Here is a 12,328-nt window from a genome sequence, read left to right on the forward strand (position 1 = left end):
AAAACAGGACAAAACCAGTAAAAAACCACCAAAACAGCCCCAAAACACCCCCAAACAACCTTTTCCTGCTTCTCCTAAGGGATACAGGGTCAGAGCCCCAAAACACACCATAACACCCCAAAACCACACCAAAACCAGACAAAAGCATCCAAAACCACCCTTGTCCTGCTTCTCCTATGGGATACAGGGTCAGAGCCCCAAAGCAGACCCAAAACAGAACAAAAACTCTTCAAAACTCTCAAAATTGCTTCAAAACAACACAAAACTACCTTGTCCTGCTTCTCCTATGGGATACAGGGTCAGAGCTCCAAAACAGACCCAAAACTGGCCAAAAGCAACCCAAAACACCCGAAAAACCACCCCAAGGCCACCTTGTCCTGTTTCTCATATGCGACACAAGGTGAGAACCCCAAAACAGCCCTAAAACAGGACAAAACTCAAAACCATTCAAAACCACCCCAAAATTACCTTCTCCTGCTTCTCTTGTGGAATACAGGGACCGAGCCCAAAAAAGGACACAAAACAGGCCCAAAACAACCCAAAACACCCCAAAATCCATCCCAAAACCAACTTTACCCTCTTCTGCAATGAGATACGGGGTCAGAGTCCCCAGAGAGCCCCAAATCAGGCCAAAAACAGTCAAAAAACCCCAAAACAGCCCCAAAACACCCCAAAACCACCTTTTCCTGCTTCTCCTATGGGATACAGGGTCACAGCCCCAAAACTGGCACAAACCAGCCCCCAAAAGTTTCAAAAACAGGTGAATAACAGGCCAAAACAGTCAAAGCAAACCCCAAAACAGGCCAAAGAACCCCAAAATCACCTTGTCCTGCTTCTCCTGAGTGATACAGGGTCAGAGCCCAAAACAGACCCAAAACTGGCCAAAACCAACCCAAAACACCCCCAAAACAGCCCAAAACCACGTTGTCCTGCTTCTGCTATGAAATACAGTGTCAGAGCCCCAAACAGACCAAAAACAGGACAAAAACACTCCAAAACCTCTAAAACCCCCCAAAAGCACCCCAAAACCACCTTGTCCTGCTTCTGCTATGGGATACAGGGTCAGAGCCCCAAAACAGACACAACACACAACAAAAACACCCCAGAAACCACCCCAAACCATTTTGTCCTGTTTCTCCTATGGGTGGTACCCAGTGAGATCCCAAAACTGCCCCAAATCACCCCAACCCCTCCAAAATGGTTCCTTCTGGAGGTCGCTGTGGAGCTGCTTTAGCCTGGCCTCGAGCTGCGACACCTTCTGGGGTAGGTCCAAGGCTGGGGGGGGGGACGACGACACTGGGGTGTCCCCATAGTGGAGGGGGGATCCCAGACCCAGATGTGGGGGTCCCAGCCCTGCGCAGCCTCTTCGGGGGTTGGGGCTCAGCACTGGCTCTGTGAGGGAGAACAAGGACACGGCCCTTTGCACTTGGGGGTGGAATGACAGCACCCCAAAACCAGCCCAAACCAGCCCAAAATACCCCAATACAGCCGAAACCAGCCAAAATACTCCAAAACCAGCCCAAAACACCCCAAAACACTCTGAAACACCCCCAAACCAGCCTAAAATATTCGCAAAACAGCCCCAAACACCCCAAAACATCCCGAAACACCCACAAAGCAGACTCAAACACCCCAAACCACCCCAAAACCACCCCAAACAGCCCTGAAACAGCTCAAAGCACCCCAAAACCAGCCCAAACCCCCTCCACAACAGTTTAACACCCCCAAAACACCCTCAAACAACCCCAAACACCCTCCAAACAGAGGGTAGCGAAGGGGAAAGCTTGGACCAAACCTACAGGGCTTGAGCTCAGAAGCAACCCAGTGGCTCCTTCCTCCTGCTCTTTCCTGTCACTGTCTGCTCCCCTGAGCAAAGCACTCAAGTAGGGTGACACAAATGAGGTCACAAAGGGCCCCGTTTTGACCCGTTGCCATGGTGACCCACCTGGGTTCTAGACTGAGGCTGTGGGAGAGCCTGCTGCAGGGCCATGAGCTGGGGCTGTCACCCAAAGCAGCATCCCTGCACCCCAACATGCTGGGTGTGGGGACCCTTCCTTATGGGGCTCAAGAAAGATGGGGTTTGGGGTCATTTAGGGGTGCCAGCAGTGTTGGGAGGGATGGAGATGCCTGTGGTTGATTGGGGTTTGGGGTACCATGCAGTTTTGGCATGGTTTAGGGGTACCATGGGGATTGGAAGGGGTGGAGATTCCTGGGGTTGCTTGGCTTTGGGGTATCTGTTTTGGAGCTCTTTGGGGGCTCTGACCCTGTATCCAATAGCAGAAGCAGGACAAGGGGGGTTTGGGCTGGGTTTTGGGATGTTTTGGGCTATATTTGTACTCTTTTGCGTCTGGTTTTGGCCTCTGTTCTGTATCCCACAGGAGAAGCAGGAGAAGGTGATTTTGGGGTGGTTTTAGGGTGGTTTGGGGGTGGTTTTGAATGGTTTTGGGTTGTTTTTTCCTGATTTAGGGCTGTTTTGGGGTTCTGACCCTGTGTCCCATAGGAGAAGCAGGACAAGGTGGCCTTCGGGTGGTTTTGTCCTGTTTTTGGGTCTGTTTTAGGGGTCTGACCCTGTATCTCATAGCAGAAGCAGGACAAAATGATTTTGGGTGTTTTGGTCTTTTTGGCCGGTTTTGGGTATGTTTTGAGGCTGTGACCCTGTATCCCGTAGGAGAAGCAGGACAAGGTGGTTTTGGGGTTGTTTTGTCCTGTTTTAGGGTTGTTTTGGGGTCTGACCCTGTATCCCACAGGAGAAGCAGGACAGGGTGGTTTTGGGGTGGTTTTGAATGGTTTTGTGTTGTTTTTGTTTTTTTTTTAGGTGTGTTTTGGGGTTCTGACCCCAAGTCCCATAGCAAAAGCAGGACAAGGTGTTTTTCTGTGATTTTGTCCTGTTTTGGGTCTGTTTTGGGGCTCTGACCCTGTATCTCATATTAGAAGCAGGAGAACGTTGTTTTGGGGTGTTTGGGGGTGTTTTTGGCCTGGGTTTGATCTGTTTTGAGGCTCTGACCCTGTATCCCATAGGAGAAGCAGGACAAGGTGGTTTTGGTGTGTTTTTTTCCTGTTTTTGGGGTGTTTTGGGGTCTGACCCTGTATCCCATAGGAGAAGCAAGACAGGGTGGTTTTGGGGTGTTTTGGAGGTGTTTTGGTTGTTTTTGACTGGTTTTGGCCTGTTTTGGAGATTTTGGGGGCTCTGACACTGTATGCCATAGGAGAAGGAGGACAAGGTGGTTTTTGGTTGTTTTGGGGGGTTTGGGTTGTTTTTGTCCTGTTTTGGGGCTCTGACCCTGTATTCCATAGGAGAAGCAGGGCAAGGTGGTTTTGGGGTGGTTTGGGGGTGTTTTGGGGTTTGCTTTGGGTGTTTTGGCCCGTTTTTGGCCTGTTTTGGGTCTGTTTTGGGCCTCTTACCCTGTATCCCCTAGAAGAAGCAGGACAAGGGGGTTTTGGGTTGTTTTTGCCTGTTTTGGGTCTTCTTTGGGGCTTTGACCCTGCATCCCATAGGAGAAGCAGGAGAAGGTGATTTTGGGGTGGTTTTAGGGTGGTTTGGCCAAAGGGATGCTGTGGAGGGACTCTTCGTTATTGACTGTAGTGATAGGACAAGGGGTAACGGGTTAAAACTTAAACAGGAGAAGTTTAGATTTGATATAAGGAGGAAATTCTTTCCTGTTAGGGTGGTGGGACACTGGAATGTTAGCATGAAGTGTCCCTGCCCATTGCAGGGGGGTTGGAACTTGATGATCTTAAGGTCCTTTCCAACTCGAACTATTCTATGATTCTATGATTCTATGACTCCTCTATGACTCCTCTATAAAACCTCTATGACTCCTCTATGCCTCTTTATTGACTGCTCTGACATCTTATTGACTTCTCTACGACTGCTCTATGCCTTCTCTAAGACTCCTCTATGACTCTATGACACTATGACTCCTCTAAGACTTCTCTATGACTCTATGATACTATGACATCTCTATGACTCCTGTATGAGTCCTATATTCCTCCTCTATGACTCCTCTATGACTCCTTCATGACTCCTCTGACTCCTCTATGACTCTGCTATTACTCATCTATGAACACTCTACAACTCCTCTATGACTCCTCTATTACTCCTCTATGACTCTTCTTTGACTCCTCTATGACTCCTCTATGACTCTTCTATGACTCCTCTTGAAGCGACCTACGACACCCCTATGATGCCTCTATGACTCCACTGTGACTCCACTGACTCCTCTATGACTCCTCTATGACTCCTTTATTACTCCTCTATGACTCCTCTATGACTCCACTATGACTCTACTATGACTACCCTGTGACTCCTCTATGAATCCTCTATAACACTATGACTCCTCTATGACTTTGCTATAACTCTATGACTACTCTATATCTCTATGACTACTCTATGATTCGTCTATGACAGATATTTGAATGCTCTATGACTCCTCTATGACTTGTCTATGACTCGTCTATAACTCCTCTATAACTCTATGACTATGATTCGGATTCCTCTATGAAGGACTATGATTCGACTCCTCTATGACTTGTCTATGACTCTTCTATAACTCCTCTATAACTCTATGACTATGATTCGTCTATGACAGATATTTGAATGTTCTATGACTCCTCTAGGACTCTGTCTGACTCTCTATGATTCCTCTATGACAGATATTTGAATGCTCTGGGACTCCTCTATGACTCCTCTATGACTAGTCTATAACTCCTCTATAACTCTATGACTGATTCCTCTATGAAAGATATTTGAATGCTCTATGACTCCTCTATGACTTGTCTATGACTCTTCTATAACTCCTCTATAACTCTATGACTATGATTCCTCTATGACAGATATTTGAATGCTCTATGACTCCTCTATGACTTGTCTATGACTCGTCTATAACTCCTCTATAACTCTATGACTATGATTCCTCTATGACAGATATTTGAATGCTCTATGACTCCTCTATGACTTGTCTATGACTCTTCTATAACTCCTCTATAACTCTATGACTATGATTCCTCTATGACAGACATTTGAATGTTCTATGACTCCTCTGTGACTCCTCTATGACTCCTCTATAACTCTAACTCCTCTATAACTCCTCTGACACCTCTCTATGACTATGACTCCTCTATGACTCTCTATGACTCCTCTATGACTGATTCCTCTATGACAGATATTTGAATGCTCTATGACTCCTCTATGACTCTCTATATGACTCCTCTATGATGATTCCTCTATGACACTATTTATGACTCCTCTATGACACCTCTATGACACCTCTATGAAACCTCTATGACTCCTCTATGACACCTCTATGACTCCTCTATGACTCCTCTATGACTCCTCTATGAACACTCTATGACTCCTCTATGACTTCTCTATGACTCCTCTATGACTCCTCTATGACTCCTCTATGACTCCTCTATGACTCCTCTATGACTCCTCTATGACTCCTCTATGACTCCTCTATGACTCCTCTATGACTCCTCTATGACTCCTCTATGACTCATCTAAGACTCCTCTATGACTCCTCTATGACACCTCTCATGACTATGATCCTCTATGACTCCTCTATGACTCTCTTCTTTGACTCTATGACTGCTCTATGACTCCTCTGTGACTCCTCTATGAAACCTCTGTGAAACCTCTATGACTCCTCTATGACTCCTCTATGACTCCTCAATGACTCCACTATGACTCCTCTATGACTCCTCTATGACTCTTACTATGACTCCACTGGGACTCCTCTATGACTCCTCAGTGACTCTTATATGACTCTATGACTCTCTGAATCTTCCTCTATGACTTCTCTCTGACTCCTCTATGACTCCTCTATGACCTCTCTATGACTCCACTATGACTCCTCTATGACCCTTGTATGACTCCTCTATGGCTCCTCTATGACTCTGTATGACACTATGACTCCTTTATGACACCTCTACGACTCTTCTATGACTCCTCTTGGACGTCTCTATGACGCTGCTATAATGCCTCTATGAAGCCTCTATGACTCCACTGTGACTCCTCTGTGTCTCCACTGTGACCCCTGCATGACTCCTCTATGACTCCTCTATGACTCTTCTAAGACTATTCTATGACTCATCTCTGACAATTCCTCATTGACCCCTCTTTGACTCCTCTATGACTTCTCTATGACACTATGACTTCTCTACGACTCCTCCATGACACCTCTATGACTCCTCTATGACTCTTCTATGACTCCTCTATGACTCCTCTGTGACGCCGCTGTGATTTCTCCATGAATCCTCTCTGACACTTGAACAACACCTCTATGATTCCACCATGACTCCTCTATGACTCCTCTATGACTCCTCTATGACTCCTCTATGACTCCTCTATGACTCCTCTATGACTCCTCTATGACTCTTCTAAGACTCCTCTAGGACTCCTCTCTGACTCCTCTCTGACCCCTCGTTGAGCTCTCTGTGACCCCTCTATGACACATCTATGACTAATCTATGACGCCTCAATGTCGCCTCAAAGATGCCTCTATGACATCACTATGACGCCTCTATGACTCCACTATGATTCTTGTATGACTCCCCAATAGTCCTTTATGACTCCTCTGTAACTCTGTGACTCCTCTGTGACTCCTCTCTGACTCCTCTTTGACTCCTCTATGACCCATCTAAGACTCCCCTATGGCTCCATTATGACTCTTCTAAGACTCATCTAGGACTCCTCTAGGACTCCTCTAGGACTTCTCTATAATACATCCATGATTCTATGACTCCTCTATGACTCGTGAATGACTCGTCTATGATTCCTTTTGGATGCCTCTGATGCATCTATGAAGCCTCTATGACTCCTCTCTGACCCCTCATTGACCTCTCTGACTATTCTATGACACTATGACTCCTCTATGACTTCTCTGTGACTCCTCTATGATTCCACTATGACTCCTCTTTGAGTCTACTATGACTTCTCTAGGACTCCTCTAGGACTGCTCTATGACTCCTCTATGACTCCTCTATGACTCCTTTATGACTCGTCTATGACTCCTCTTGGATGCCTCTATGATGCCTCTATGACGCCTGGATTACTCCTCTATGACAGTATGATTCCTCTATGATGCTACGACTCCTCTATGACTCTAAGACACCTCTATGACTCCTCTATGACTCTAAGACACCTCTATGACTCCTCTATGACTCTTCTATGACCCCTCTTTGACTCTAGGACAGTATGACTCCTCTATGACTCCTCTATGACTTCTCTATGACCCCTCTATGAGTCCTCTATGACTCCTCTGACTCCTCTGACTCCTCTATGACTCCTCTATGACTCTATGAACACTATTAATTTATGAGCCCTCTATGACTCTCTGATTCCTCCTTGACTCCATGACTCCTCTATGACAGCTAAATGACACTATGTCATTATGACTCCTCTCCGAATCCTTTATGACTCCACTATGACTCATCTAAGACTCCACCATGACTCCTCCATGACTCCTCTACGAGTCTTCTATGAGTTCTCTGAGTCCTCTATGACTTCACTATGACTTTTCTGTGACTCCTCTATGACTTTTCTATGAATCTATGACTCCTCTATGACACTATGACTACTCTATGACTCTCTGACTCCTCTCTAACTCGACTCTGACTCCTCTATGACACCTCTATGACTCCTCTATGACCGCTCATTGACCCCTCTATGTCTCATCTATTATTCCTCTAAGGCGTCTCTATGACGCCTCTGTGACGCCCCTATGACTCCACTATGATTCCTTCATGACTCCTCTATGACTCCTCTATAACAATATGACTCCTCAATGACTCATCTACTCCTCTCTGACTCCTCTCTGACTCCTCTCTGATGCCTATATTACGCCTCTTTGATGACTCTATGACTTCACTATGATTCATTCATGTCTCTCCTATGACTCCTCTATGACTCCTCTATAACTCTATGACTCCTCTGTGACTCCTCTTTGATTCCTCTATGATTACACTATGTTTCCTCTTTGACTCCACTATGACTCTTCTTTGACTCCTCTAGGACTCCTGTAGGACTTCTCTATAACTCTGTGACTCCTCTGTGACTCCTCTGTGACTCCTGTTTGACTCCACTATGACTCCTCTTTGACTCCTCTAAGACTCCTCTATGACTCCTTCTAAGACTGTTCTGTAACTCTATGATTCCTCTGTGACACCTCTACGACTCCTCTATGACTGAACTGTGACTCTTGTTTGACTCCACTATGACTACACTTTGACTCCAATATGACTCCACTATGACTCCTCTAGGACTCCTCTTGGACTCCTCTAGGACATCTGTATGACATATCCATGACACTGTGACTCCTCCATGACATCTCTGTGACTACTCTTGGACGCCTCTATGACACCTCTATAACTATAATGTGATTGCACTGTGACTCCACTGTGACCCCTGTATGACAACTCTATGAATCCTCTATGACTCTTCTCTGACTCCTCTCTGATCCCTCATTGACTCCTCTTTCACTCCTCTATGATTTCCCTATGACACTATGACTCCTCCGTGACTCCTCTGTGACTCCTCTGTGACACTTCTCTGACTCCTTAATGACTCCTCTATGATTCCACTATGACTCATCTTTGACTCTATGACTCCTCTGTGACTCGTCTATGACTCCCCTAGAACTCCTCTAACACTCCTCTATGAGTCATCTATGATTCCGTTAGGACTATTCTAGGATTCCTCTAGGACTCCCCTATGACACCTCTATGACTCCACTAAAACTCCACTATGACTCTTCTATGACTCCTCTACTCTATGACTCCTCTATGACTCCTCCATGACTCCTCCATGACTCCTATACGACACTATGACTCCTCTATGAATCCTCTTTGAGTCCTCTGTCTCCTCTATGATACCCCTATGACTCTATGATACTATGACTACTCTCTGACTCCCCTATGACACCTCCATTACTCCTCTATGACTCCTCTATGACTCCTCCATGACTCCTCCATGACTCCCCTATGACTCCTGTAGGACTCCTTATTGACTGCTCTGACACCTTATTGACTCCTCTGCGACTCCTCTATGACTCCTCTATGACTCCTGTATGAATCCTCTATGACTTCATGGAACAATGACTACTCTATGACTCCTCTATGACCTCGCTATGAATGCTCTGTGACACATCTATGAATCTATGACTCCCCTATGACTCCTCTATGACACATCTATGAATGCTCTATGACACATCTATGAATCCATGACTCCCCTATGACTCCTCTATGACTCTTCTACGAGTTCTCTACGATTCCTCTATGACTCTATGACACTATGACTCCTCTATGAATCCTCTATGACTACTCTATGACTCCTCTATGACTCCTCTATGACCCCCCTATGACTCCTCTTTGACTCTATTACTCCTCTATGACTCCACTATGATTGCTCTATGACCACCTGCTTGTCAGCTTGAAAACTTTGGTGGTGAGTTTGTTCCTGGAGTTTTCTCTGAGATCACCTTGCACACACAGAGCCATGCACTGCAGCAGCAGCGTCTCTCTGGCCTCCTGCTGCCACTGTCAGATGCTAGAGGCACCTCAGCCCTTAGGTGCTGTCGACCTGGTCTGCCCTCACCTGGGGGCCCAGTGCCCAACATTCCTGACTCATGGTGGCACTGCTGGCTCTGTGGGTACTGGGGCAGGAGAAGGGCCCTGGCTGATGCTGCTCCTTGTAGTGTCGTGGTGGCTGCAGAGGTGACAGCCCCGGAGCAGGCACCTGCATCTCCTGGTGCCTGGGATGTCCCTGGTGGCTCCTCAACTGTTGGAGCTGGCTCTGCTGACACAAGCGCTTCACCCTCCTCTTTGTCCACCCACCCAGGCTGCAATGGCTTCCCTTGAGTAGAGCAGCATTGAGGGTGACCATGCCAAGAGCTGTGCTGAAGCTGAGGGAAACCACATCCACTCTTTGCCTCCTCACGCACAACTGCAGGCTCTCAGCTTGGCCAGGCAGGAGTTACCCTTCGGACGGCTTTTAGGTGCCCAGAGGTGTCACCCAAGAGGACTCTGATGCTGGCACACGCCTCACCAAAGGCAGCTTGTACAGCCTGGGCTCCCCTGGGTTGCCCTTGGCACCTTTATCAAAGGTAACTGCAACATGGCCTTGTCCTCTCTCCCAAGAGACCTCTGCCAATCCAATGGCCAATCCAATGCTGATCTTCCCCTGTAACTGCACTGCCACTGTCCTGCCTGTTACACCACGTCCTTCATTCCTCCCATCTTTTGTAGATTTTCCTTTCAAATAACCCTTTCAAATAACTTCTATCAGATGCCCTTTGTAATCTTCCTGCACTCGGAAACCTCCCCAGTTCCCTGGAAGACAATCTGGAAGACTTGACATAAACTTCACGGTGAGACATGGCTCATCAGGGTTTAATGAGTCCCACGGTGTATTTGGGCTGAGTCCATGAACCTCAGGGGCTGAGAGGAGACTGAGGAAACCTCTCAGGAAGTCCAAGTCAGAAACAAAGCCCCAAGTCCCTTCAGCATTAATGGGCCCCACTGAGGGCTGTAACTGACAAAGCCTCCCCAGGGACTCGTTAAAGCAAGTAACTGGAAGCTGTGATTAGAGGGAGAGAAAGACAAAGTGCAGGTGTCTGATGGTGAGAAAACCCTTGGTTTGTTTGATGATGCAGAAAGGCCAAGCCCTGACCACAGCCCTTGGAGAAGCAGAGCCTGAAATTCTGAGCAAGACAGTTCTCCTCATAGGCCTTGATGAAAGAGGCAACTGCCATAGCCCAGGGCACAGAGGCCTTTTGTTCTTTCGGGCCTTTCAGCCATGCCAGAACCCTGTCATCTCTGCTGCAGGCTGTCCTACACTGGCCCATGCCTGCACCTCTTTCCCTTCAGGCTGTTGACACCCATCTTGCTTTCCCACCTAGCTCTCACCTGGCATTTCTGTACCTTCAGTCCCATCTCTGCACCCATTGCTGTCTGTTCCTTGAAACACAAAGCCATGGGCTGAGCCAGACTCCCTCCGGGTGACCTCTTGCACCACAAGTCCACCTTTTGAGAGACATTTCTCTTTCCTAACTTTGAGTCTGAACCTTCCAGGCTGCACTTTGCAGAGGTTTCCTTCTCTTCCTGCTAGCAAGAAAAACTACATCATCTCTGAAGCCACATTTCACCTAGTTGTAGGCTGCTACTATAGTGTCAATTCAAGAGATGCATTGAATATCCCTTAGCAAGCTGACTTAAAGGAGGCTTCTAGAAGAATGAGTGCTGCCATCAATATAGAGAACTAAGCACCATGGGAGAGCAGTGGGAAAAGCCAATGGTCTGGATTGAGAACTTCTTGGCAAGAGCCAAAAAGAAAGGTGGTGTCCTTGGGTGCAAGGTACCCCATGCTCTGGGGCCAGGCACCTCATCTGGGACAGCTTCCTGCCTGTAGCACCCTCTCTGCTGCGCACACCCCGCTCTCTGCATGCACTCACAAGTGTCTCACAGAAGCTTTGCACCTGCCCTGCAGCAGCGACACCTCCACTGCAGGAGGTTCCTGCATTCCCCAGGCTCAGGGATGGATCCTGCATTCCAGGCAAGTTTGGGGAGCACATGTCCAACTAAAGCCCATCACCTGATGACCCTACAACTGGTGGTGCCAAGAGAGAGATCCTTTGAGCGCTCCTGGACCGCAGTGTCCTGTGAGCAGCATCTCCCTCATAGTGAGGCATCTCTGAGAGCCCCCTAAACTCTCCAGTTTAGCTAATAGGGCAATCATCTGGCTGGGCCGATCCTGCTGCTCACTGACACTCAGCCCTTCGCCCGCTGAGGAGTGCTTCCAGAGCTGCTGTGAGTATTGTGCTCTGCTTTTACTTTTCACTGCACCAAGGGCAGCTTTAGCATAGGGGTGCATCTAGGTCTGTGCACAGCCATCTAGCTCCATCTCAGTGTGTTGTGTTAGGTTGGATATTGAATTGCAAGTGCGTGTATATTAGCTTCAGTGATCAAGTGCCGCTAGAATTCTTGTGATTGAGTTTACAAATGCAAACTGGTGCTAGCTGGCATTTGTGATCCTTTAGATGAATACCAGGCCTGAGACTAAGATGGAATCCAGCTGCACGCAGACTGCTCTCAGAGAGGGAGCTTAGAAAGCAAAGAGATCCAATCTGAACCTCGTGACTCAACAAGAGGGTCTCCCTTATTCCTTTCTGTCTGCAGTTTCTATACACATGATTTCAGTTCAATGCTGTATAAATCACTTGAATCCAGTCCTGGATAAATCCTTGCCAAGTCTGACACAATCTCTTTTTGTAGATGGTGGAGTGGGGCCTCACCACCAAATCCTGAGGAATCCTGCTTTTAGAAATTCACATTA

This window comes from Pezoporus wallicus, unplaced genomic scaffold (assembly GCF_028554395.1).
Source record: "Pezoporus wallicus isolate ANWC-B61680 ecotype Strahan unplaced genomic scaffold, APGP_CSIRO_Pwel_v1 contig_4131, whole genome shotgun sequence".
Lineage (NCBI taxonomy): Eukaryota > Metazoa > Chordata > Aves > Psittaciformes > Psittacidae > Pezoporus > Pezoporus wallicus.